The sequence below is a fragment of the Galleria mellonella genome, unplaced genomic scaffold (assembly GCF_026898425.1).
Source record: "Galleria mellonella isolate WM207_F2 unplaced genomic scaffold, CSIRO_AGI_GalMel_v1 utg182, whole genome shotgun sequence".
NCBI lineage: Eukaryota > Metazoa > Arthropoda > Insecta > Lepidoptera > Pyralidae > Galleria > Galleria mellonella.
Window position 1 is genome coordinate 256,515 of NW_026442023.1, and position 6,746 is coordinate 263,260.

The window sequence follows — 6,746 nt, forward strand, 5'->3', positions numbered from 1 at the left end:
TTTTATGATATCTGTCCAATGTGTACATTGATTATAAAAGTTTTCCATTACATAATAACTATATCTTTCTTGATACATATTTATATATATCCATATTGTAAATAGAAACGTATTATACATAATTAAACAAAACTATGGATATAAATTTGTTTTACTGTTTTGACATTACTAGATGGTTGCATAGACTCATTTTTCAGTCTCGTTAATATAAAGATAGTGCCAGTTCTGTAGTTAAAAGACAAATAGTAAATAATAGGGTTGATTCTAATTTGCAATGTCTTTAATTCTATTTCTTAACTTAATATTTTGATTTTAAAGTATTACAAAATTAATGTTTTGTAAATCATCCTAAACTAATAGTAATTTTGACTTAAATCTATTACAAATTTAGTTTATATTAATACTTAGATAAAAAAATTCTTTATGCCATCAAACCTCATAATCGACCCCATTATTATACATACGTAGGTCATCAATTATTTCGATTTAATTCGTTATCTAATCGACAATACAAATGTATATTAATATCAGAGGTACCACGAAAAATCTTTTAAGAACCCCTTCACATATAATATATTCGTGTACTATTCCGAATTTTTTTCCGTTGAGGGTTGGCGCCTATGAAACACGCTTCGATTCGAAATGCACAGTCCTTAGCATTGTGTAGTAGCAAATCAAATCACATTTTCTTTCATTGTAGTTACCTTTTTTTTTTGTAATGTTCACTATATTCGTCATATTTCTTTATTTGTGCTACGTATATATTTATATGTGTATGTATATGTTTTTAAAATTTTTATATAACATAGGTTGTGTATTTTATGTATTTAAAAATTATTAATTCAATCTTGCGCCACCTACCCAACTCTAACTGTTCTCCTTTAACAAAGATTGTTTATAAGTAATTGTTTATATCTGAACGGTGCAGCTTGACCGCTCGGTGAGCGTGGACTGTAGGGGTGCTGGTTCAGGCTGGAGAGAAACGCTATAATTCCTTTCTTGAAGCTCCCGGTTCCGTACTGAAGAGTATCCTATTTCCTTATCGGTTGGGGAGTGCAGTGCGTGCCGCTCGAAGAAGAAGGGGTTCATCCGCAACCCTTTACAGGGTTGCAGGTGCGGGCCTCGGGTGTGCACCCTTTACCCAGGCGGTCTGCACAGGCTGCCGCCTGTGCGTCATTAATTTTCGACCCGTGGGGTCGAGCCGACGCTATTGTAAATAGCGTCAGCTGAGGGAATAAAGTGGGGGGGAAGAAAGAGCATTATTATATACTATGTCGTCGACCGTGCAGGGCCGGTTTAACCGTCGCCCTGCTTTGTGCCTGCTGTGCGCAGGAGATCTCGCGGCAATGCGCGTGTCGCGTCCGGTGGGCGCGCGTGGAGCGGGGCTAGGTCCCTCAAGTGCGGGTGGTGGCTGGCGTCCGCCCGGCTGAACGTTGTACGTGCCAGCCGGCGGACGAACTCTTCCACCGAGGGGACCGCGAGATCTCGGGCAATTACGTCGTTACGTACGTAACGACCCGCGTCTGCGCACATACGCAGAACGCAGTTCTGTTGCGCCTGCATGCGCCGCCTCTGTGCGTCGGAGCACAGCGCGTACCATGCGGGGGAGGCATACGTCAGCTGCGAACGAATATAAGTCTTGTATATGCCTATTTTCGTTCGCAGCGAGAGATTGGACTGTAGGACCGGTCGCAGCATGGCCCGCGCGGTCCTGGTCTGTGTGACCGCGCGGTTAACCTGTGCTGTCATATGCAGCGACCGGTCGATCTCTACCCCTAGGTAACGCACTGTGCGCTCCCATGAGATGGGTGACCCACGGAGTTGGAGAGGCAGCGGATAATGTGAGCGGCTTCGAGTCAGTAGCGCTACCGTTTTCCCCACATTAACGGAGGTGCGCCACTTATCGAGCCACTCAGGCAGGCGGTTCAACAGACGCTGCATTCTGCGTGCAGCGTAGTTGGCATTGGTCGACGACATGAAGTATGCACTGTCGTCGGCAAATAGAGCTAGGACGACATCGCTCTCTCCCTCGAGGAGCTCATCCCTCAAGGTGGGAATGTCGTCCGTGTACGTCGCGTATAGCGCTGGGGAAATGCAGCTGCCCTGCGGCACTCCGGCGGCGATTGGGTGGACGGCTGAGTCCACGCCCTCTACCGAAACATAAAAGTTCCGGCCTCGTAAGAAGTTGTCGATTACCCGCACGTAGGCTTGCGGCGTGCTAGTGTGCATCAACAGTTTGTACACTAGGCCGTCGTGCCACACGCGGTCGAACGCTTTCTCTATTAAGAGAAAGACACCGACTACGCGTCGACCGCGGTTATGCTCGACGGTCATATGATGCAGCACGCGCGCAAGTTGGAGCGTGGTTGAGTGGCCGCCCCTAAAACCGAACTGCTCGTCCCGTGGAGTGACATACGGGTACAGCCGGCGGAGCAGCGCGCGCTCAAAGGACTTCGCTACGTGCGGGAGGAGTGTTATCGGCCGGTAACTGGCCGGGAAACGTTTATCTTTCCCGGGTTTCGGGAGGGCGATGACTCGGCCGAGTTTCCAATTCGATGGAAAGTGGCCGGTCCGGAGTATACCGTTGTAGAGCTTAGTGATAAATACTAAGGCTCTACGGGGCAGCTGGGCGAGTGCAGGCGTGGGTATTTTGTCCGCTCCGGGCGCTTTGCGCCTAGGTAGGCGCTCGATGATGCGCCTTACCTCGCCGGGCGAAACGAATTTAATCTCCGTTAAGTCCGGCGTCGGAGCGGTGTGAAACTCGCCTACGCGACGTACAACGCGCTCATGGTGCTCGACGACAGTGCCGCTCGACGGTAGGCGGCCTATCTTTATACCCGCTCGGTCGCACGATAACGTGTACCAACTCACATTAGTGAGTCTGTGCGAGCGGGACGGGGCGAGTGTGAGAGGGACGCGTAACTCTTCAGAGCGGCACCATTTGGCGTCTATTTATTTATCATAATTATCTTATTACTATTATTTTTACAATTTTTCCTTATTTCTATTTACGGGTAATAAGGACTCGACACAATAAAATGCTTTATTCAACTTACAAGCTATAGATACATCGTAAAAAATCTATGTAAAATTAACAATTTAAACGATTAAAAAACTAATGACTTATGCTAACAAAATAACTATAAAATATCGCTATAAACTATACAAAATGATTACAATGTCGCGAACAATATCTATAATAAGTTTACTATTGTAATCTTTTGGAATCTATCTATTTCTAAGTGATTTGTCCTAACGGTAGAAACGCCTTTTATAGCTTTTTGTCTATGTTTTGATCTGTACTTTATCCTACTGTATTTTAATTAACTTTTATAATTGTCAATGTATATTTTTATATGTTAGGTACAATAAAGAGTTAAATGAATAAATATATTTGATTTTAATAAATTCATTTATTATATTTTTTGCCGAAGATATTAGCAGTTAAATAAACTATCAAATAATATTATTAACAAACACTGAAACTATTGTCAAAGATTAGTCAAACTACTAAATAGGAGCTAGAAGGTAATGTTAGTTTCTAGGTGTAAAGATGTTCAAAACAATAACTATGGACAATTCCTACAGCATTGCATTCATTGTAATGAATGCAATCCATTAAATTCATAAATGATTCGGTGATAGATATTATCAATTCTATAGTATTAAATTACGATAACAACAATTGATTATGTTTTATTAATGGTTTATTATGCTACAACTACTCGCAAAAGACTTAACAATTTTTTTAAAATAATTTTTTCACCCAGTGTTGCCACCACTGTATCAGGTTTACGGACTAAATTGAATTTATAAAAGAGCTAGATTAGTCTTTACTTGATCTGTGGAAGAGTTTAAAAATTTTGCCGCGCGATTCCAAAGTCTATATAGTAAAATACTTTAACTAAGACTTTAATCTCCTTATTCATAAAAATAAAAACTGTTCAATATTTAAAATAAGTTTATGAGAGGTATGACGTTTTTATGAATACGGCTGGTTAGTGCATATTACATTTAAAACAGAATTATTCTGATCGTCATTACAAGTATTGGTAGGTACTTTAGGTAGGTACTATGTTTATGTACATAAAGTATCTATGCATTTTATTTCTTTTAAATAAGAATTAATTTTATTACGACTGAGATTACTAGTTTTTTTTTTTTTTTTTTTGTGTATAATGTACACCACATTATACACAAAAAAAACCAATCACCAATGCGATGTTCAAGCGCCTGTAAAATTAACTTAAGCAATATTGCTATTTTGTGTTTAAAAAAATTGTTCATAATTCGGTATTTTTCTTATTATTCTTACATATATTTATATCTCACATATGTCACATGTGCATAAAATTACATCATTCATTTTTAAAACCTTAAAATCTTCTATTTGTTATTTGTCTATATGTTTGGTGATATATTCACCACTACGACTACGGCTGTCCTCTAAACATCACTATAAATATATTTTTTTTTTTTATACCACTGAGGTGGCAAACAAGCATACGGCCCACCTGATGGTAAGCGGTTACCGTAGCCTATGAACGCCTGCAATACCAGAGGTATTACGCGCGCGTTGCCGACCCTGAAGAAACCTCTTTACCCCCTTTTGAAGAACCCCATGCTGTAGTCTCTCGGGAAAACCTCGGCAGGGAGCTCATTCCATAACCTGAGTGTTCGTGGGAGAAAGCATCTCTGAAACCGCGTTGTACGCGACCATTTAGGCTGTAAGGTATGAGGGTGAACTCCCTGCCGATGGCGAGCCGTACGATGATAGAAAGTGGCCGTAGGCATCATATTGAATAATTCCTCTGAGCACAATCCGTTGTATAAGCGGTAGAACACGCAGAGTGAGGCAAAATCTCTCCTAAGACTTAAGGGTTCGATACCGCTTGCAAGCATGGGATCATCGACAATTCTCATAGCTCGTCGTTGCACTGAGTCGAAGGGTTCAAGCTGGTATCTAGGTGCTCCCGCCCATAAGTGACAGCAATACTCCATATGGGGCCGGATTTGCGATTTGTAAAGCATTAATCGCTGATCCGGCGTGAAGTAATGCTTCGCTCTATTGAGCACACCGAGTTTTTTGGATGCCAGCTTCACCTTATCTTCGAGGTGGCCACGGAACTGTACGTCACTAGAGATGTCGACACCAAGGATCCCAATGCTTTTAGAGATGTTAAGAGACGTGCCTTGGAACTGTGGGGCCACAGCAAATGGGGTTTTTTTAGCGGTTTTTTCTTGAATATATTAAATAAATTTATATTTTTAAAGGCATCATGCCTTCAGTTTTTCTTTAACATTAAATACTTCTAATATATTAAACTGTATTCGAGCAAATAAAGGTATCATTCATTCATTACATATTATACATTGAATTGGCGTGAACTTACTAGGTACAGAGGAATAACACCCGAGTCCTCAGGAATAGTAACGCATGGGGGGTATCATAGGTGAAACAGTATACTTTGTTATGTCCGTGGTACTGCTCATGTCTATAGGCGACGGTTACCACTTTCCATCAGGTGGAACGTCAGTTTGATTGCCATTCTAAGTTGTATAAAAAAAAATACATAGCCTATGTTACTGAGTAATACTATGCTAGACTACTATGTTACTCAGGGATAACGTAGCATTCTAACGGTGAATGAAATTTTTAAATCGGTCTAGCAGTTTTAGATTTTATTCGTTACAAACATACAAAATTACAAATCTTTCCTCTTTATAATATTAGTATACATATACTTTATTATGGGGAGAAAGGGATTGTTAATAATGGCGTTTAACAGCCCTTTGATAGACTTCCTCCAGGCCCCTTGGAAACCACCGAGATTAATTATTGTTGAATTCATCACGATAGGTCAACTGACCTGCATTCATCCTTACCTATCGTCCCTCACTGGTGCTCCGCTAGCGTGTACCGATAGCGCAAGCGGGGTCACTATTTTCTTTTTTAGCCATTAAAAAATGCTTTATTCTGTTTAGTATAAGGAATATTATCTGTGGCGATATATACATGAGTAATAGATAGAAATAATCTTATCCTATTTCATTATCTATAGAGACATTGTGAGTGATTAACGCCACAAACGATGAGGACTACAATTTCACAAATTAATAGAATTTCATTGAAATTAGAATCGTTCCAGTTAAAGCTGACATGGAAATGAATAAGACATCAGACATTGTCATCTCATGGATTGCTTGCGACAACAATTCGTCGATAGATTCATTATCTTTTTTCCATTAGTCACTTTTTTAGGTGGATGGTAATAGTGTAGTACAGGCCTGCGTCAGTTGGAACATCCTTGTTGGAAAAACGTTTTTCTATGAAACTATGTTACCACACAGATTAAAAAAATACATCACGGCTGATAGTAGCCATCTTGAATAGGCGCCGTGACATTTAGAATCATGGCGCCATTTAAAAAAAAAAAGCACTTCACTTATTAATATTTGTTTTTTAACATTTAAATAACTAATATGTATTCTGTTAAATTACGTAGTAACAAATAAAAATATAAATTAATTTATTTTCAGTATGATATAATACAAAGAGTAAACAATGTTTTTAGCTTAATTTTCAATAGATTTAAACCGGTGAGTAAACAAATTTTTTATACTACAAAGGTGGCAAACAGACATACAGCCTGTCTGAAGGTAAACGATCATTGTAGCCTATAGACGCCTGCAACACTAGGGGTGTCACGTGCGTGTTGCCGATCCTGTAAAAACCTTAAGTTACC